Source organism: Vicugna pacos, chromosome 7, assembly GCF_048564905.1.
Source record: "Vicugna pacos chromosome 7, VicPac4, whole genome shotgun sequence".
NCBI lineage: Eukaryota > Metazoa > Chordata > Mammalia > Artiodactyla > Camelidae > Vicugna > Vicugna pacos.
Window position 1 is genome coordinate 68894086 of NC_132993.1, and position 22786 is coordinate 68916871.

At 33.6% G+C, this 22786-nt stretch overlaps 1 protein-coding gene across 4 annotated transcripts in view; it reads left to right on the plus strand.

Annotated features, from left to right (window-relative positions):
* The window catches only part of SEMA3A (semaphorin 3A), a 695593-nt gene that overhangs the window by 400722 nt on the left and 272085 nt on the right, over window positions 1-22786 (plus strand). For 2 of the 4 annotated variants that reach the window (XM_072965111.1, XM_072965113.1), the window contains one exon: window positions 7622-7706. The exons of the other annotated variants lie outside the window; for them this stretch is intronic. The gene's annotated coding sequence lies outside the window, so the exon portion shown is untranslated. The remainder of the gene's footprint in view (window positions 1-7621; window positions 7707-22786) is intronic. 4 annotated transcript variants of the gene reach the window in all.

A 22786-nucleotide genomic window follows, 5' to 3' on the forward strand; every position in this document is an offset into this window, starting at 1 on the left:
GCATGTGTGTGTATGTGAGTAAACACAAACATACTTGTATATTATGCATTTATGTTGTTCATATGTGTTATATATAATAGTGTATAGTAATGTAAATAGTGTGTATGTATTGGGAGATACATATGAATGAAAGTTTACAAGAGAATTATTAACAGGAGTAAATGCAAGTATTTAAGCTGTAGGTGATTAATTTTATAATGGTTCATAAAATTTGTTTACTTTATTAAGAAAAAATTGTTTTTAATACAATTTTACAAAAGCCTTTAGGAATTGTTACCATTGAGGCTTTCTTCCTGACCTTTTATTTTATTTTTTTTAAACATTTTTTATTGATTTATAATCATTTTACAATGTTATGTCAAATTCCAGTGTAGAGCACAATTTTTCAGTTATACATGAATATATATATATATTCATTGTCACATTTTTTTCTCTGTGAGCTACCATAAGATCTTGTGTATATTTCCCTGTGCTATACAGTATAATCTTGTTTATCTATTCTACAATTTTGAAATTCCGTCTATCCCTTCCCACCCTCCACCCCCTTGGCAACCACAAGTTTGTATTCTATGTCTATGAGTCTATTTCTGTTTTGTATTTATGCTTTGTTTATTTGTTTTTGTCTTTTTTTTTAGATTCCACATATGAGTGATCTCATATGGTATTTTTCTTTCTCTTTCTGGCTTACTTCGCTTAGAATGACATTCTCCAGGAGCATCCATGTTGCTGCAAATGGCATTATGTTGTCGGTTTTTATGGCTGAGTAGTATTCCATTGTATAAATATACCACCTCTTCTTTATCCAGTCATCCACTGATGGACATTTAGGCTGTCTCCATGTCTTGGTTATTGTAAATAGTGATGCTATGAACACTGGGGTGCAGGTGGCATCCTGAAGTAGGGTTCCTTCTGGATATATGCCCAAGAGCGGGATTCCTGGGTCATATGGTAAGTCTATTCCTAGTCTTTTGAGGAATCTCCATACTGTTTTCCACAGTGGCTGCACCAAACTGCATTCCCACCAGCAGTGTAGGAGGGTTCCCTGTTCTCCACAGCCTCTCCAGCATTTGTCATTTGTGGATTTTTGAATGATGGCCATTCTGACTGGTGTGAGGTGATACCTCATTGTTGTTTTGATTTGCATTTCTCTGATAATTAGTGATATTGAGCATTTTTTCATGTGCCTGTTGATCATTCGTATGTCTTCCTTGGAGAATTGCTTGTTTAGGTCTTCTGCCCATTTTTGGATTGGGTTGTTTGGTTGTTTCTTATTAAGTCGTATGAGCTGCTTATATATTCTGGAGATCAAGCCTTTGTCGGTTTCATTTGCAAAAATTTTCTCCCATTCCGTATGTTGTCTTTTTGTTTTACTTATGGTTTCCTTTGCTGTGCAGAAGCTTGGAAGTTTCATTGGGTCCCATTTATTTATTCTTGCTTTTATTTCTATTGCTTGAGTAGACTGTTCTAGGAGAACATTTTTGAGATGTATGTCAGATAATGTTTTGCCTGTATTTTCTTCTAGGAGGTTTATTGTATCTTGTCTTATGTTTAAGTCTTTGATCCATTTTGAGTTTGTTTTTGTATATGGTGTAAGGGAGAGTTCTAGCTTCATTGCTTTACATGCTGCTGTCCAGGTTTCCCAACACCATTTGCTGAAGAGACTGTCTTTATTCCATTGTATATTCTTGCCTCCTTTGTTGAAGATTAGTTGACCAAAAGTTTGTGGGTTCACTTCTGGGCTCTCTATTCTGTTCCATTGGTCTATATGTCTGTTTTTGTACCAATACTATGCTGTCTTGATGACTGTAGCTCTATAGTATTGTCTGAAGTCTGGGAGAGTTATTCCTCCAGCTTCTTTCTTTCTCTTCAGTAATGCTTTGGCAATTCTAGATCTTTGATGGTTCCATATAAATTTTATTATGATTTGTTATAGTTCTGTGAAATATGTCCTGGGTAATTTGATAGGGATCGCATTAAATCTGTGGATTGCCTTGGGCAGTGTGACTATTTTAACACTATTGATTCTTCCAATCCAAGAGCATGGTTTATCTTTCCATTTTTTAAAGTCTTCTTTAATTTCCTTCATCAATGGTTTATAGTTTTCTGTGTATAATTCTCTCACCTCCTTGGTTAGATTTATTCCTAGGTATTTTATTACTTTGGGTGCTATTTTAAAGTGGATTGTTTCTTTACTTTCTTTTTCTGTTGATTCATTGTTAGTGTAAAGAAATGTGACTGATTTTTGAACATTAATCTTGTAACCTGCTACCTTGCTGAATTTTTCGATCAGCTCTAGTAGTTTTTGTGTGGACCTTTTAGGGTTTTCTATATATAGTAACATGTCGTTGGCATATAGTGACACTTTTACCTCTTCTTTTCGAATCTTCCTGACCTTTTAATGACCTAAAACTGTCCTAAGAAATTTGTCCAGACTGATTTAAAATTTCCTGAAAAAACACTAAGAAATTTGTTTATTTAAGGCAACAATTATTCTGAAGGCTATTAAACTAAGGACAATTGTGCTAATTTTCTGTTAATTTGGGTCTCATTGAAAAATAAAAATGATAAAGTTTTTAGCTTCAGTTCTCTATTCTAAACGTGAGATAGTCAATGATACTTTGGGGTTTAAAAATGGCGTAAAAGGTAGAACCAGGCAAGTGGTTTGATCAAATTATATTTATTTTCAGCCTATGTCAGAATCAGTGGACGACTGTATGATATGGGCCTGTTTTGAAGCTCTAGGTGTCATTTCTTTGTTTTAGTGGCTTCACTTCATAGCATTTCAAATATTTTAGTTCTACCATTGTTTCACATTAATCATTTTTTTTTAAAAATTTGAAAAGACTTTGTAAGTGTGCCCTTTCATTTAATTATCATTTTCTATAATTTTTCCAATAATTATTATGCATATTCAGGGATACTTGCAGATTAAGAGAATCTTAAATATAAAAAAGTTTTCAATTTAACAATAAGTTTGAGAGGTTATATTTAACAGGCATTTAAATATTTCCTAACTTTGATTTGTATCATTTTCTTATTCTAGAAGCCATTTAATTTTTCACTACTTAAATATTCTTCTGGGATCTTGAAAAGTATGTCTGTGTCTTCCCTGAGCAATTTGCTATATTTCCTAATGATATATCACCCCCAGATGTGTATACTGTAAATCTTGACTACATACTTTTAATCCTCTGTTCATAGACTTGGAGCCCTGAATACCCCTATAGTCTGATTTGAATTCTTACCTCTGTGCTTCCTAAGTGTTCCTGTGCATATGATCATCATTACATCATCACATTGTACTGCAGTCATTAATTTAGTTATCTGACTTCCTCAGTAAAGTAAAAGAAGGAAGACAGGAACATCTTTCATTGACTCAAATATATACATTCTTTCAAATATATACATTCACTTAAAATACATTTATATATAATTGAATATTACTCTCTACTAGGCATTGTTGTATTCACTGGAGATACAGTGGCGTATAAAAAGCAAGTGTTTGTTCACCAGAGGTTATATTTTCGCTGCATGCCTAATTTAATTTTGTACCTAAAACATCACCTGACGCATTAGATATGTTTAATAAGTATTTTGGATGTATTAATAAATATATAAGATATAGAAATTATATGATTAAACATAGTAATCTTTGAAGTTACTTAAATTTACACATTGTAGAATAATTTAAGTATTCAGAACAAACACATGTTTTTTTTTAAGTTATTTGAAATATAGTATATCTACTAATTCCTATCAAAATAACTTGGAATTCTACATCATAAATGAAATTAAATCTTGATTAATTTTAAATGTTTTCATATCTAGTCCCCAAATTACCTCATCTTTTCACCCACTCTCGAGAGAGAAAAGAAGAGATGGAGGAAGGATAGGAGAAAAACTGAAAGAGAGAGAGAGAGATTAAATTTGAAATTAACTTTTCTAGAAATATTAAAGACAGTTTAAAGTCTTTCCAATAAATTTGCTATGTTATTTTTTAAGAAAATGACCAATGCAAGTTTCAATTCAGCTAACTCCTAGTAAATCATTGCTTAATGAAAACAAGTACAGCAGAAAGTAGAATGTTCCATTCGTTCTCAGTACATCCCTGTAGGATCCAGCAGACATCAGATTTGTCAATGTCACAACTCTTTAGAGTTTCCAGGAGAACACCAGGATCAAAGAAAAGAAATAGATAAGATAAAGAATTACGATTTATTTGCACTAGAAGTTTCCCCTTTTGAGTTTCACTTGTTACTTTCATTTTAGAACAAGTTGAAAGTATGCTGGTTAGGAATCTACCTGACACTAATGGAACCTCTCCTGACAGATTTTTTGCTGAAAAATTACATGGTATGAATGAAAAAAAGAACTGTCAGTTTGGGTCAGATATTTTGTATCTGCAGGTGCTTACTTGGCCCATATAATCTTCCTAAAGATAGATGGAAAAACTCATCTATGCCACATTCTCTGCTTTATCAGAGAGGAGGCATATTTTCCTTCTGTCAAACAAGTGTATTTTAATCATAGTTATACATAGTTTTAATCATAGTTTAAACAATATTTCATGTGTTAGAGTAATTTTTCTTGACCAACACGATGGTCCCATTGTGGTCAATTTGACATAGATAAAGGAAGTAATAAAACTTCCACTGTGTAAGTAATCAATTTTAATATATCCATAGTTGAAGTTTTTTTTTCCTTTGGCTCTTTGTTTTCTTTTATAATATTTTTATTTGACCAATGTATTGTTATTAACAAGAAAATTGTCCTCATGGCATAGATTTTACCAACTTAGAACTTTTTTTACCAATTCAAATTTATCCACAGTTATATCCATATTGCATTTTGCCTCTTCATTTCCCTAACATCACTCCTCCTTCAGTCATCACTCACTGACTTTATTGCCTTTTTGAACCAGTCAGTGCAGAATCTTGCCTCAGAACCTTTGTATTTATTGCTCCTTTGGTCTTGAACACTCATGTATGCACATGATTCCTTTCTTTAAACTTCAACCAAACTCATAGAGGACATCAACTCAGAGAGGACTCCCTGACCATCCTAAGCAATTAATACCCAACCTCCTTCTAGTCTCTTGTTTCATAGCACATAACATTGCCTGACATTGTATTATATGTTTGTATGTTATTTGGTTTATTGTTTGTATAAAATATAAGTGCCTTAAGGCCATGCACTTTAATTATTAGTCACTACTGCCTATAATAGTACCTGGCACATAGTAAAATACTCAATAAATACTCATTGAACTAATAATAAATATCTATGTGGGTTATGAACAATCAGTCCAGTTTAATTTATGAAGCTGTTCATGAAATAGTTAAAACATTCACAACATCAGGATAAGAGAAAATTCAAACATACAAAAAACAGAAGCCCTTATATTTGGAATAAAAATTCCCTCTCTTAAGGCTTCTAGTAGCGAAAGTAAAGAGATCAGAATGCTGAAATATTCTGACCTCCCTCTCTGTGGGCCTTTAAGTCTTCAGACACAGAAGATTCAACCACATGCTAGGAATAAGACCACCATCAGCAGGGTTCCAGAGATTGGCAATGCCCTCTAAGTAAGTCTACCTCTAGACTAGCCGTTAGAATTTCTTCTGCACAAGTCAAAAGAAAGCACACAAGTGGTGTACATTACTCGCCTACATGCCATCGCTGATGGTGAGGGAAGGAAGACAGCCCCTGTGTGAGTCTAAAAGTATCTACATGAAATCAAGTGGGGTTCACACATCCTTTGTTGATAGAGCACTATCATCAAGATTCAGATGGACATTCTAAAGCCCTGAACACTCCTGACAGGACCTCACAACCATCCCTCTGCCTCCACTAACACTGCAGCCTCATCACCGTGGTCTGCCTTGGGAAAAGAAGGATTTGACTTATGCCTGTTTTCTCCTTTTATGCCACTGACCAAAAGGAACCAAGAACTTCTAAGTCATTCCTGATTCTCAAGATTCTAATCCTCATCCTTGAATCCTCTCTGTCTCCTAATGTCCTTTTACCATGCTCTCTGGACTCACCAACCAGGCCTCTTCATTTTCAAGAACTTATACGGATTTTCCTCTTCTCTTCTCTCTAAATGAAGCCTGATTCTTCCCTGAGGACCCTGCTTCTCACGCCAGCTTTCAAGAGATGGCTATCTTCCTGTCACACCACTTAAATCACTGGGACTGGAGGCAGGGTGATGTTCTGTTGCTCCTCAGTGTCACTTCCCCAGCAGCGTCCTTCCTCCTCCCTAAATTCTCCAGCTGTGATCTCATGACATTTGTAAATACCACCCGCTACTGCTACTCCTCTTTGTGGATGTCTTCCACCAACCTCTGGTCACTTTCCTTCTTCTTTTAAGATTTTAGCTTTAGCTTACTGTCACTCTCTCCAACTCTATTCTTGTCATATAATATGATAATTTCAACATGCACAAAGATGAGTCTCCAAAAACTCCAGTCTCTCAGTTACTTGACTCCTCTCCTGCAAAGATCTTGTTTTTACCCTATCACCGCCATGAAATAATTTCACCGTCTTGTGATGTATGTGTCTGAGGAATATTTAACATGGTATTGACATTTGAATTTCAGTGTTTGACTGTATATTTGGGGTAGTAAATTTCTACCTATGCATCTAGCATAAATGCTTAAGTCAACTCTAAGTTTTGTCTAATACTGTCCTGTAGTAAGAGATCCAACAAAAGCATGTAGGATAATATGTTCTATATTTCTCAAAAATATAGTATTGTAGAAATAGTCTTTATTTCTATCTCATTAAAAGAAATAGGATTGGAAGTAACTGTGAGAGTAATACTACTTCAGAATCTGTATTACTGTAGTTTTATTGACAAGAGTAATATTACTTCATAAGATTAATGCTTAGCTAATGAATCTCCATTGCATTCTTTTTGTTTTTGACAAAGTGAGAAATTAAGTGTTGACCCAGATTTGAATTGTCTTTATTTTGTTTTCTAAATTATTTTTGTTGTTTATTAAAATATGAAATAGTATTTGGTTAATGTTACAAAGCATCTATTTTAGTAAAATAAAACTATTCAAAGTATATTTTACATTTCATATTTTTAAAGATTTATTTATTTAAAAATTTTATTTACTTTACATATATAATATATTTTCTCTATTCAGGAAAAAAAAAAGCTTTTGTTAAAGTGAAATCCAGTTACTTGCTAGCAGCGCCGTGAAATTACTGCTTAGCTGTGTTGTCAGTGTGAGCCTTTCATCATCAGTAGTGAAAAATGGTAATGACATCATAGCATTACAGACAAATCAATAGAGTGTGTTAGAGTTTCAACTAATTCTCAAATAAATCAGTTATTCTTTAGCATAGTCAGAGCCTAAATAATGAATTATTTCAAAGTACCTCAAATCCAATTAGTGATTACAAATCGTAATTGTTTGTAGGAGCCAGAGTGAAATGGTTACCTCCTCAAGTGCAATGTCTACCTCCTGTAATACCTTTTTTCTTCCTAGATGGCACTTTCCAATGCAAAGAATTAAGATTGTTAGAAGAAATTTATATTGACTTTTAAGCACCTCTAAATTAATAGCTAATTGTTTGATTTAAATTGAATTCTAAGAATAATTTTTTTTTATAGGGTACTTAATGTGTCCACATACTTAAAATAAACAGTTGGGCTGAATAAATGTACCTCAGAAATTAAGAATTCTCCCTGGAAAGAGGTAAGAGCTTTAAAAATATGCACATGTTTCTATGTTAACAGGTTTTGATGAAAACATAAATTTACTAGTATACTTCTTTGTCATATAATCTAGAAGATAATTTTTAAAAATTAAGGACACTTTCGTTTTCACTTGTACAGTCTTCTTTTCTGTGGAATGATTTGGATCTGTGAGAGGCCACCAATTTTTTTTTTAAGCAGTTTTTAGGGAAGTCACATTGCTACTTCAAAATGTCAAAATCTGGTTTGCTACTATTTTGCTTTCCTTTCTTTCTTTCTTTCTTCTTTTTAAATCTTTATACTTAGGAATTAGATTGGATTTGCCATGTTCCCCAAGAGCCATAGAGCAGAAGCAGTGGTGTGTGGGCAGACTGCCATCCAGAAAGATCCTTTGGCTAGCCTACCCCTTCTACATTTCCTGGACCACATATGGTTACCATCAACTCAAATTCATTCAGAGGTTTAAGTGCCAAACACAGAGGGAGGAGTCAGTTTTTAATGTGTTATGCTATCTTAATTTTGACCTAAGATGTGAGACTGAAATATTACCTTTAAAATAAAATATCGTTAGGAAATCTGAATGCTTACATATTACTTTTTTAAAACCCTCTTTAACTGAAATTGTTGCTCAAGACTCTTTTTTTGTATGAAGTAGGAAGAAAATTTACCAGCATTTGGCTTACTGTTTCACTGTGTTATTTTATTGCTATTAGAAGGAATGAACAGAGGAGTGAAAACATATACTTAAAGATCTATGAGTAGTGGGTGGGATTGGTAAGGAAAAAAATTAAATATGTATTTTTCCCCTTATGGGTCTTTAAGCAGAATAAAATTCAATTATCAATTTTAGTTTAATTTTTATTTTAGTAAAACTAAAGATGTTCCAATCTTATTGGGTCCCTTGATTTAATTAGATGATTATTCCTGTTTAATGTGAACAACTGTTTTTTTCTCTAGATTTTTCGTATTTAGTATCAAGAAAAATAAGATTTTTATGAAAACTATTTATATTATAATTGCTATATGGAAGCTTCACTTATAAATGCAAAATGTTTACCGCATAAGGTAAAAATTCACTGATTTGAGATGTACATTGAAATTGTTAAAGTTAATATAGATTTTTAATTTTTTATAGGAGATATACCTCATATCTTTAGTATTAGTAGGGCAATAAAGACTTCAAAATATGGCTTTCGTTTTGCCAGTTCTCTAAGCCGTACATTTACGTATGCACGTGCATATCAACATCTGTGTACGCACGTGTATAGACTCATTATTGGATTAGATTAATTTTTAGCCTTCCACAATACTAATTTCCTGGGTGATATTTTTCATTAGTGCTTCATGTACACAAACAGTAAACATTTGCTTTCTTTTTCAACAAAAACCTTCTAATTTTCCCATTACAGTTGTCTCATAGGGCACCAGTAAAGAAGGCACAGTTCACAAAGTGAGTTTCTGGGTCCTAATTAAAATCTGTTCCAAATGTATCACTGTCTTTCAATGTATCCTTGAAAATCAAGCCAGTTTTTCAAAACTTAATTTATAAAAATATCAGCAGTCCATGTGGATGAGTCTTTAAATCATTGAATACAATTAATAATGTACATATTGGATTGAAATGAGACAATGCATAGCAATCAACTCATGAATATTTATAGAAGTTAGAGTAGTAAATTTAGCTCAAGTCTGATGAAATTTACTTCCAGATAGTGCATCTAATAGAACTATTCACAGAATTGAACTTAGGATTCTGCGCTTTTGAGTGAATGAAATACAAACAGTGGGAAATAAATATCAGTGTGTTGGAAAATGCTATCTGGCCATCCCAAATTGGGAGCCTTGAGATCTGTTTATTATCAATGTCCCTTTCAGTGACAGGGTTACTCTATCCCTCAGTTTCTTCTCCTTTTTTTTTTTTTTAACAGAAGCAACCTGGAGGAGAATTAATTTCATTTCAAATGTATTAAAATATTTAATACAAATAATTATTTTAAAGAGTAGACAATCAATATATTTTGCACCTTGCTCATTCTATTATTTAATGGCTTGTTTGCTTAGGGAATGCCAAGATCTAGGACATTTTTCTCCCTCTCCTAAATCTGGGAACAGTTCTGCAGTTGTTGACTGTTTTCTAGACATGGCTATGTATATATTTCATTCTAAGTAAATTCTAGATTGGATATATACAAGTACCGTACTAGGAAGCTCATGGCAAAGATTTTAAGCACTCATAAAAAATGTAGAAGGCAATTAAAATAAACTGTAGCCGAGAAAAAGATGTATGATTTTGAAAGAGAGGAAAATGAGATAAAATTTTATGTGAATGAAAAAGGAAAATTGAAAATGTGTGGATGAGAAGGAAAAGACACAAATCAGAATGCTAAGAAGATCAAGAGTAGCCTACACAATTTATTCTATTCGAAGTTCATTCTCTTATGACTGTTGAATAACTTTGGTCTGTTTTGGAGGGAGGTGGCCTCATACACTAGAATGAAATTATACTCCAGACTCACACAGTTTTGAGTTTTCAAGCTGAATTACTGTGTGACCTTGAGAAAATTACTCTGCTTTCGCCTAATTCTCTCACATATACATTGGGACTAACAATACTTAATTTTATGTGTTTATAATTTTTATATATTTTGAAATATTTTATGATTTATTTTAAACTTGAATTTTGGAATGTACAATGTAGTTTTCCCTTTCTTTGAATACTTTACAAACTACTTTTTATTTATCTTATCTTTCCAAAGAGTTCTCCTTTTTTCATCGTTGTTTACAGATGTCATTTTTCTACCCTAGATTGCGAGCTTTTTAAGGTGAAAAATATTTTTTCTTCTCTATGCCTCCCTCCACCCACCCATTTAAGGAACAGACAATACTCATTTAGTGAGTGGCTGAAGGAAAGAATCAGAATCTTTTTATAGAGACATGCTGCTGGTGAATTAAGTTAAAACAAAACCATTTAAAACATTAAAAATTCTCTAAGGGATGTCAATATGTAAGAGATAAAGGCTTTTTTTAAATGAAGAGTCCTTTTGACTCAAAATGTTCACCTATTAATTTAGCTGATACTTAATTTTGATTTTTAAATAGATTCTCTCAGCTTATAGCATATTAATATTTCAATGTTCAATAACGACTTCTAAGATTTTTTAAGAAATTAGAATATCTTTTCATTACCAGAGAATCCCCTAGACATTTTTTAAAGAATGAAAGAAAAGGTGAGCTAAGAAAATCATGCTGGAACTGAGCTTCCATTCACCTGTAGTGACAAGAAACTTTGGTGACCTGGGCAACTAGCAAGCTCTTACCTCATCGCCTTGGCTCAGATATTAGTGCCAACAGGGTCAGGAGGAATCTTAGAGGCATGGCTTTTCTCCTGAGAGATTCTAGTACATGCCTTCCTTCCTCTGCACCCAGCGGAGGGTGGGATTGGAATGGCCATGAGTAGGAGAGGAATGTTACCTACATCTTTGAAAACTTCATTGTCTCCATGTTTGCACAAATTCTATTTCAGATTCAGACTGAGTCGTTTATTTATTTTTCTGGCAAATAGTTCCTTCTTTCCCTAAAATGTGATTTTTTTCCCTTCTCTCTTTAATAATCTGTGCTAAGTGATTTTAGGTCCACAGAATTTCTGAGCCAGAAAGGATTTAAGAGATCATTTCATTGTTTACATAAGGAAACTAAGACCAAGATGAATTAACTACAAGTACAGAGACCAAGAACCCAGCTCCAAACTCTCATTCTTTTTTTTTTTAACATTTTTTATTGATTTATAATCATTTTACAATGTGTCAAATTCCAGTGTTCAGCACAATTTTTCATTCATGGACATATACACACTCATTGTCACATTTTTTCTCCGTGAGTTATCATAACATTTTGTGTATATTTCCCTGTGCTATACAGTGTAATCTTGTTTATCTATTCTACAATTTTGAAATCCCAGTCTATCCCTTCCCAGCCTCCACCCCAAACTCTCATTCTGCAGTTCTTTTCTTTATATCATAATATCTTGCTCCCAAGGTACTGCTTTTTCTGAATTTTCTTCCTTATTCATTTTAGGATTATCTGCTGACAGTTTCCATTATTTTATCAGCATCATCTTCAACTGCAGTTCATATTTGTATGAACAAAATAAAGAGGTGGCATTCTCTCGTTTCACAAAGAAAAGTCTGTCACTGGATAGAAATAATTGAGCAAAAAGATTGGGTGATAAGAGACAACTGTTTTTGGAGAATCACAGTTTATGGCTGGCTAAATGTTTGTTGATACATACACACGCACACACACATAAAAGGCAAAATACTACATAGATACTTTGTCTCTGTTAAACTCCTTGAAATGTGTACAACTTCTTTAGGTGAAACCACTCTATGTTTCTTTTTCCCTTACCAATTTCATTGAGGGGATAATTTAGGGGATATAAATTATTTTAAAGGCCTTAATTCTATGAGTTTTGACAGTGATATACCCCCATGAAGCCACCATCACAAGAAAGACATATACAGAATATTTTTTCGCCCTGACAAGATTCCTTATGACCTCTTATTTTTGCAAATGAAATCATATAAGTATACATATTGGTGTGTATTTCTTTCACTTAGCGGAATGGTTTAGAGATTCATTTGTTTGTATGTGATGGCTTAGAGATTCATTTGTGTGTATCAGTAGTTCATTTCTTTTTATTGCTGAATGGTATTGTGTTGACTGCATATACATTTGTTTATTCATTTGATGATGGGTATTCAGTTGTTTCTATCTTTTGACTTTTGTGAATCAATTCTCTATGTGAATTTGTGTGCAAATCTTTGTGTGGACATGTATTTTCATTTCTCCTGGAAAAATACAGAGAATTGGAATATCAGGGTAATCTGGTAGGTGTATGTTTAATTTTTTTGAAGAAATTACAGTTTTTCAAAGTGGTTGTACCATATGGCATTCACCTGAGCAATTTATGAGAGTTCCCTTTGCTCTGCATCAGGGGTCTGCAGACTATAGCTCTTGTGCCAAATTTAGCTGCATTTGTAAATAAAGTTGTACTGGAACACAGCCGTGCTCATTTGCTTATGAATGAGCTGCTTTCATGCTACAAAAACAGAATTAAGTAATTGTGACAAAAACCATATGGCCCTCAAAGTTTAAAATGTTTACTGGTTCTTTGAACAAAAAGTTTGTTGACCCCTGCTCTGCATCCTTGCAAAACTTCTGTTATCAGTCTTTTTATTTGTAGCTGTTTTCATGTATATAGGATGGTATTTCATTGGGGCTTTAATTTGCATTTCTCTGATGACTAATGGTATTGAACATCTTTTAATTTATTTGCCATCTGTATACTTCTCTTCTAATGTATCTATCAAAATATTTTGTTAAAATTTTATTTGGGTTTTTGTCTTACTAATTTTCAGTTTTGAGAGCACTTTATATATTCTAGATACAAGTCCATTGGTAGGTATGGGTGTTTTATGAATATTTTCTCCCACTGAAAATTTTTCTTTTTTAATTTTCTTAAGTTTCTTTTAAATAGCAAAGTTGTTAATAGGTATGAAATACAATATATCGGACTTTTTTCTTTTATGATTTATACTGTAGAATACTAAGAAATCTTGTTTATCCCAAGGTTAAATTTTTTCTCCAACTCTTCTGAGAATTTATTTGAAGCACTAAGATCCATTTTGAGTCAATTTTTACATGGAATGTGAGATAAGTGTCAAGATTAATCTTTTATTCCATGTCAATGTCTAGTTATTTTAGCATCATTTGTTGAAAAGACACGTCTTTTCCCATTGACTTATCTTTGGAACCTCACCAAATATCAGTGGCCTATTTCTATTTAATTTTCTCCATTGGACTATGTGTCTACCCTTTCACCAATAAGACACTGTCTTAATTTTTGTAGATTTATACTGTCTTGAAATTAAATTGTATAAGATGACCAACTCGGCCATATTATAATTTAAAGAACATTTTTTGTTTTTTCAGATTGTTTGCATTCTCATAAAACTCCCCTCCTCATCAAAAAAAAATCCTGAAATTTTGATTAGGATTTTGTTGGATCAATAAATCAGTTTATGTTTCTCTAAATATCTCATTATTATTCATGTTAAATTTAATTCCACTGTAGCCAGAAAACATACTCTGATATCAATCATTTCAAATCTGCTGAGAGTTGATGATACCCACCACACATGCTTCATGGTGTTCTTTAGACTCACCATGTGATTACTGATTTATTCTTGTCCAGTTGTTCCAAAATATCTCTTACTAGGATTATGCAATTTTAATTTTATTTCTTTGATTCTGTCAGTGACTGCTTCTTGTATTTTGTGGTTCCTTTATAGGCTCATACACATTTATTCTCAGGATGTCTTCCTGCTGAATTGCCCCTTCTATCATTAGGTACTGTTTCTTCTTATCTTTGGTAATGCTATTGCCTCAATGTCTATTTTAGCTGATATTAACATAGTTACCCCAGCATTCTTATGCTTAATATTTGCATCTATTTATTTTCAAGTCATCTGTTTTAATGCTGTAGTTGAGCATTTAATGCATTCTGATTTTCATTTCTTTGTAACATGCATCCCCCTCAACCTCTCACCAAGGAAAGAAAAGCTTTTGAGATCTTATATTTATCCCTGATATTCTGAAATGTCATTATGTTATGCATTTTGGGGTTTCTTTTATTTTGTGATCATTGCACCAAACACTAAGCAGACCCTTTCAATCTGAAGACTCATAACTTTCAGTTATGGGAAATTTTCTTGATATATATGAAGATCTTTATACCTATATATCCCTATATAGATATATAGAGATAGACACATGCAGATATGTAATTATCAGGATATATATAGATATGTGAAATACATATATATATAATAAATTACATAATGTATTTTATATACAGGTATTTATTTATATATCTTCCGTGAGTTTTCTGTCTTCTCATTCTCTTAGTTCCAAAAATCTGATATCTGACTACTTTAATCTGTTTTTGTTTTAACTTATACTCTTCCATTTCATGTTCTTTCTGTTTTACTTTGTGGGAATTTTTTTTGGCTTTGTCTTCCAACCCTTCTATGGGAAGTTCTTACTCAATTGCATAGTTATAATTGCTTAGAGCTCTTTCTGGTTCTCAGTTTCTTTTTTTCTTCTAGTCTTGTTTGTTTTCTTGTTTTTTAATAGATTAAATATCTTTTCTTATTTCTGGAGAATGTTCATTATTGTTTTGACATGTTCTTCATGTCATTCATGATCTTTGTTTTCTCCAAGTTTTTCCATTGGTATTTTGGGTTTTTGTTTTTTTTTTTTTTATTCACGTTGTCTGCTTTCCTCCTGAGTCAGGTAGTTCTGGGCTGCCCATTGATATCTGTGGGTGAGATACCAAACCATTTTTGGAAACACTGTGTGGGTAGAGTTGGGGTAGGAGAGATTAGAGGGCATTTTGTGGATCATTAGATTGCACGTTATGCTGACCCGTAAGCAGATCAGTCTGTTCACTGTGGGTCACCAAGTGGTGATATGTGAGGTGATTTCTCCAGAGCTGTTTAGTTTCTCCCATGGTTAGCAGAGGGAAATATCTATTGATTGCTGATATTTGGGGAGCAAAACAGGGGAAATATTTACCTCCTATCTTTTCTCCTGGTAAGGTATGCCACTGGGTGCTGGTCATCTCCCAGTTTTCTTAGAGTAAGTGAGTTTGCTTTTCCTCAGAGGTTCTCTAACTCCCCTTTGCCAGGTTCATATAAATTCCTTAACCCCAAATTTCCTTCAAGTCTTTTATTGCTGTGATCATTTTTATCATTCTCCTGGTCCTAGTGGATGAATATATTTCTGTTTATTTGTTTGTTTTAATTCTCTTGTTATACCTTTACTGGAGCTAAGGGAGGAGGAAGAGATGGCTATGCATGACAATCTTTCTGGTTGAATTGGAATTAACATTATATTCTTAACAAATAATCGGATATTGCTTAAATAGATTTAGTTCACTTAAATATTATTGTAGATAATGGTGATGTGTTTCCAGAGGTTTAATAGGCAGAAGAAAGAATTTTCTGAATTTTTCAAGAACAAATATATAGCCCAATAATTAATCAGGCTTTCTTCTCTTGTGGCCATATCTTGAGGATCATTTTATATCTTTGGCACCTTTACTATATGAAGAGGAGAAAACTCACATCTGTCCATTCTGACACATGCCAAGAAGTTTTACTAAGAGGTTTGATATAAGAGGGATTGGAAATTATTGTCTAAAATGATGCTTTGAGATTATCTGCAGATTTCATTACTCATGTTATTTCTGTTCTCCTGTTACCATAGATAATTGACTATAGTTTAAGTGGGAGTATGGACTGAAATACAGTTGCAAATCATCTGGGTTTCATCAAAACGGTATCCCCGTTGGGACACAACTGGACTCTGAAACAACTTATGTCTGGAAGCACTACCCATAGCCATCAGAGATTAGCCTGAGGTCTCTGACAGTTGCTATGGAAACTGTCCCACTCTACTCTCAGTGAAACAGTAACCAACAGCAGTTAGCCGGAACTGAAAATAACAAAATAACAAAAAAAAAGCCAGAACTGAAAATAACGATAACAAAAATAATACAAAGAAATAAGCAAAAAGAAGCAGGTATTAGCATTAGTTGGATATGTAGACTGTTGTGCATAGAACCATGTAAATAAGTTACTATGAATGGAGTTTCTGAGACAATTTATTTTAATCTACATTACAAACATTAAGCCTCATAATCCTCAAGTTTTTGAGAAATTTAATCCCACATTGTTCTAAGTATATGGTCGCAAGTTCCTTTGAGCTTTCATCGTTAAGGACAATCATGTTTTGTTTCTAAAAGTGAAGTTAAAAAAATTCAGACCAAAACATAGAGTTATTTTTTAATCAGAAGAGCATAGAAGTTCAGATAAAATTATTTAACAGTCTGCATTTTAAGTAGTGCTTTTCTAAATATTATTTTAAAATCTCTAAAAAGTTTATCAAATGGTACTCAGAATATCTTACTGAATAATAAGACAAAACTGACATGATTTGAAGTGGTATTAAAACTGAAAGTACATCGTCAAACTGCCAAACTGATTTTGGAGGAGGGGGCTTGGGGGGAGTTGGGAATTTTTAGTGAAAATACATTTAAAGATGCATTTTAGTAAAGATACATGTTTAAAATGAATGCATTTAAAAGATTTTTCAACCAACAACACTCACAATACTAAATTCTCTTTGGATAGTGATTAAAAAGCTATCAAAAGGAGTATGAGAATTTCAAAGTTGAATAAAATAAAATCATGTTTAATCATAGAGAATTCCCAGTATATCTAAGACCTACTTGTTCACATCCATAGAAAAGTCAACTGCAGTTCTACAGTCATTTAAGGAACATCCGAAATTGCCCTGCTAAGCAGCCAGGAAGCCCCTATGCACAATGACAACTGTAACTTGCTATGTAGACTATGGTTCTGCCATAGATTCAACTGGCAAGTCAACACTGAGGTCAGATGGACTGAAACACGTTGTTATTATCAGATAATATGCAAAACATATCCATCCCTTACGTAAATCTCATCCAGTTTTTAAACTGGTAGATGAGCATGTTGCTCCAATTCATAATTCAAAAGAGGATACACGTGTTGAGATAGCCATTTTGAAGAAACCACATGAAATACCTTTATCAGCTAGTCTGCCAAAATGTCTAGTCTCTGTCTCATCCAATCGTCCAGCTAACTCTACATAAATTTCATGTCTCAGCTCAGTATTACTTCCACAAGAAAGCCTTCATGTTTTACAGTGTTGTCACACTTACCACTTCTTGCTCAATACATTATATTTTCTATTAAGTTGAAGATTGTGATTCTCTGTTTACTGTTTTATTCACTAATAGTTGCACAGTTAAGATATTTATTGTTCGACTAGTTGAGCTTACATTTAAATATTATATATTTTCCTTAATTATTATCACAGTTTCTTGATGCTTTCAATGAAGCATGAGAATACCTGTGAGAGTGACTTTGGACTTGTGCATCTATGAACATGTTTGAGTTATCAAATCCAACCATGGCAACAGCTATTATATCACAAGCTTTTGCCAGATTATCCTCAATGTGTTATTGACTTACTTTCAAAACCTTAATAAAAATCTTTGATTATAACTGAGAGGTAAATGTAAACAAGAAGTGGTACACTGTACAGTTAAAAAAAAAGCTAATGTCTAAAACTTTGGCTTAAATATCAGACGGCCTAATTATAATTTTTTTTCTTACTTACTAGTTGCCTCGTCTTACCAAAGCGAGCAAAGTTAGAACAGGAAGAACTTTTAAAACTCATTGTGCACAATTTTTCTAGATATAAGAATGAAAGGAGTGAGGAGAGAAAAGCAAAATGATTTTTCCCAACTAAGCACAGTCAACAGAAAGCATAGATGTAGAAGTCAAATTTTGGAAAGCTATAAAGACACTTTTTTTCTACTGCAAACATGTGGACTTCATTTCAGTTATTTACCACCTTAAAAATTGTATTCTTTAGAACAGTTGTGCCTCAAGCAAAAAATAAATGATAACATTCATGTTTTGTGAATGAAGTAAAATCTTTACCTCTACAGCCAGGTCACTTAATATAAGAATATCCAACAAAAATAAGAAACCTAATGCCACTCATTTAAAAACAAAATGATACTGTCAGCATTTTGATGAATGTCTATTTGGAATCAAGAGACCATTGCATTATAGATATATTCTAGAGCAGTTGCCTGTCTAGACTCTGAGGTTGGATGGAGGTGCTTCCTAAATTAAATCCTTTCATATCCCACAGGCTGAGATCATGCACATCTGAGATGTGTTAGTTGAAATTCCACACAATCCTCAGTTGCCAAGTTTGGATGGAATGAACATAATACTAAAAGTAAGGAAACTAAGAAAAATTGACATTAAAAAATGCAATTATACAAAGGTCCCACAAATAGCAGTGAGGAGGGCCCCTAGCAGCCTCCTTTCACAGATTTAAACGTGAAGCTGAACTATTCTTAGCTCCAAGGAGGAGCTGTGAAGGTAGGGAAAAGAGTTTCAAGACTGAGCAACCAAAAGTGAAATAAGCCAGGCAGAGAAAGACACACACTGCATGATCTCTCTTACATGTGGAATGGAAAAAGCTGAACAAAGTCGAATGGTGGTTGCTAGGGGTTGGGGGTGGGGGAAATTAGGAGAATTTGTTTAAAGTATACCAATTTCCAGTTTTAAGATGAGTAAGTTCTGGAGATCTAATGTACAGCATGGTGACTATAGTTAATCATACTGTATTGTACACCTGAAAGTTGCTAAGAGAGTAAATTTTAAATGTTCTTAACACACACAGACACACACACACATACAAATGCTAATGTGAGGTGAGGGCTGTGTTAACTGTCCCTATTGTGATCATCTTTCACTCTGCGTATCTATATCAAATCATCGTGTTGCACACCTCAAACTTACACAGTGTTTTATGTCAATTATATCTCAATAAAGCTGGAAAAGAAAGACTGAATAATTAATTCAGAGGTATTGTCTGAATAGCTTTCTGCTGGGGACACATAAATGCAAGATATGATTCTTTCCCTCAAGTATCTGGCAATTTAATTGAAGATGTACTTTTCTCACCATTTTACCACTTCGAACATTTATTTCCTGAATATTTAGAATATTCCAGGTATTATGATAAATTATTGGTAAAAGAGGAATAAAAGTAAGTGCCTACAATCTGAGGAATGTCATCATGGGAGCAATATAGTAAAATTTTCAATAAAATATGATAAGTGCTAAGATGGCAGAGTGCCCACTTCTCAGTACTCCTTTAGCCTTCATCTAACTCCCATGAGAAGAATATAGGAATTTAATTTATTTAATTATGGTGATAAATATAGACAAATAACCTTCTGTAAAACTGGCCGAAACATATAAACAGGAGATTACAGCAGACCAGGCTATAATGTGCAGCAAACATATGAAAGGGTGCTAACGCTCACCACGGGGAACTGCTAGCTACAGCAGTGATGAGATGCCATTTTCCTTCCATCAGGTTGGTGAAAATTAAAAAGAGGAAACCTAGTTAATGTTTTCTAGGGTGCCAGGATGTGGGCACACTCATGGCTGGAGAGAATCCAAATGATTATGAATTCACGAAAACTGATCAAGAAATATCTACTGGAATGAAAATGCATCTATTTTTAATAAAATAACAACTAACAAGCAAATAGGACAAATAAACAAGGGCAAAAGTAAAACCCCTCAGGAGTATCCAAATGTTCACCATTGGGGAAGCGTTAAATAATGTGGCTCTAATCTATACCAGTGAATATTGCACGTTGAGTAACAGCACGGATCAGATCTTCGCATTTGACTGGAGGCCTATTCGTGATGTATGTTTCATGAAAAGCCATTTTGGCCAAACAAAGCTTATGTTGTGATGCTGTGTTTTTGAACAGATTACATAAAACTCAATCTCTATTATCTGTTGGCATATATGTGTTCATCAGTGTGAAGAAAGATGTGGAAGAGGCTGCTATTGATCTTGGCAACCTGAGGTGCAAGGAAAGGAGTTAATATAGGCAATTTAATTTTAATTTTTCCCCTGACATAGCTTCACATGTTGATTTTGCTTGAAAATATTTATTATAACAAAACATAGATATTCTGGAAAATAGTGAGATCAATGCACTTGAAATATTTTTTGGATTATTAATGATTTGTAATTTATAGACCTGTGGCTTTTTCCCGTCCATTTGTACAGGTAGTCAAGACAATCATATTACTCTCAAAATTAAGATGTTTTAAGCTGAAATAGAATTGTTAGGGTTTTCTTTGCATTATCTGTGAATTAGTTTTCTATCATTCATCTCACCTACTAGTAGGTAGGTTGGAGCAGGTTGTATTGTAACACTTTACAAATGACTTTCCCTATTCCATACACCAAATATACGAAACCCCATTGATTAATGTTCAGAAAGAAGCCCTGACGTATCTACATAAATCAAAATGCAGTTGTGAGAAAGCATCTCCAACTCCTTTGAGAAGATATTCTTTCAGGAAACTGAAGTGCTTCTGACCTGGCTCTGAATAGGTAATTACATCAGTCCACTGCACAGGGCAGTGTGGATAAAACCGCAAGGATGACGCTTCACAGCAGTGATTGGTCCAGATGTTTGAATTTTGATTATGTTTGAGATGGAAACATTCAAAAATATGTGCTTTAATTACAGACATGGAAATAATTATTTCTCTGCTTCATCCATCACCCTGCCAAGACTGAGATTTTTGTAACTACTGCTTTGTTCAGTGCATTTGTAAACAGACATTCTGCAGTTTTGCTAGAACTGGTTTCAAATTACTACTTGTATATAATTTGCTCTAAGAAATATGTAAATGAATATCCCCATACATACATTAATATATTCACCAGTTAGTCCTCTACTAGCTGGTCTACATGAAAAACTTTCAGAGAACCAGGCAAGAAATTTTTCACAATAAAATAACCTACAAAACATACATTAAACTTTTGACTTTTAAAATACACTCAGAGGCCTTTGATTGTGATGGTTAACTACAATTTTCTAGTAAAAGGAGATGCAAGTCCATAACAGTTTTACACATTTTAAAAAATTTCTTTATTTATTATTGAGGTATAGTTGACTTATGTAAGTTTCAGGTGTACAGCATGGTGATTCACATTTTTTAAAGGTTATATTCCATTTATAGATACTATAAAATATTGGCTGTATTCCTTGTGCTCTACAATATATCCTTGTAGCTTATTTATTTTATACATAGTCATTTGCACGTCTTAATCTCTTTCATCTATCTTGTGACTTTTTACATTCTTTATTTACGCATTTTTGCAACTGCCATATTTTGTGGATCATAAAGTCACTAATGCTACTTTCTATGATAAAGCTTGCTGAGAAGGAATTAGGAATAGGCTTTGATCCACTCTAACTTGTGTGTTTTCTGCTTCCTACACATTTTTATATGATACTGCCTTCCATTAAATAAACTATTGAGCATCGTCTTCATTTTGAGAGTAAAGGATCTTCGCACATGTTTTCTCTACTCAAATGATTGAACTGGACCCAGGGTTTTTACCAAAAAACACTGCGTATCGTAGTGATAGACTTTTTTTTTTAAAATCAGGCATCAGTATACTGCAATCTGAATAAATTATTTAAATACATTTATGAAATTATAATTTATACTGGCAATTTCTATATCAAATCTTAGTTCAAGCTTATGTCACCCTAAGCACATATCTTGCTTTCCCATTTTACCTTGCAAATGGGCGCTGACAGTTAGGCAGCATTTAGCATTTATCATGCTTATCATCACAGCTGCAGTGGCACTAAAGGTGACTAAGAATGGCGAGAAGAGTTTTTTGTAAAGAGTAGGAAATAAAGGAAAATAACGATTGATTCTCGTTTGCCTGTTGAGTGGTTGGAGGTAGATAAGCGGATTTGTAGTGAGGTCATCAGTCACAAAGGGATGGTAATTTGAAAATGGATTAGTTTAGAAGTAGCAATTTCTGCTCCATGGGTTTCAGTGAAAAAGTCTGCCTAATTCTGTAAGAGACCTCATAAACTGGCAGAGATCAATGCCTACCTAATGTGCCATTATGCAGCGGGCACACTTCAGTGATTACAGCACAGCTGTGGCCGGGCTTTGCTTGATATTTCTTTAGCGCCTGCACCACAGGTGCTCCACATGATTATTTTGCCCAAAGGAATCAACTCTTTAGGGAATTAAAATGGACAAGAGAGGCTTTTCTTCCTAAGAAGCTTTTCACATTTAAACTGAAGAATGAACAGTGTCAGATGTCAGTAATGTCAGCACAGTAACAAATAAAGACTAAACGACTTGTGAGAAGGAAATCATCCTCTATTGTACGTCTGGATGACACTCTCCTGTGTTTAAAATTTTATGACGTAAGACTACCTGCCTTTGTAGCTTGAAAGAACATGGCAATACAAATTCCGAGTTGGAAGTGTTCCATGTTTTAAAGATCGCAGCTTCATATCAAAATGTAAGGGGTAGCATTAAC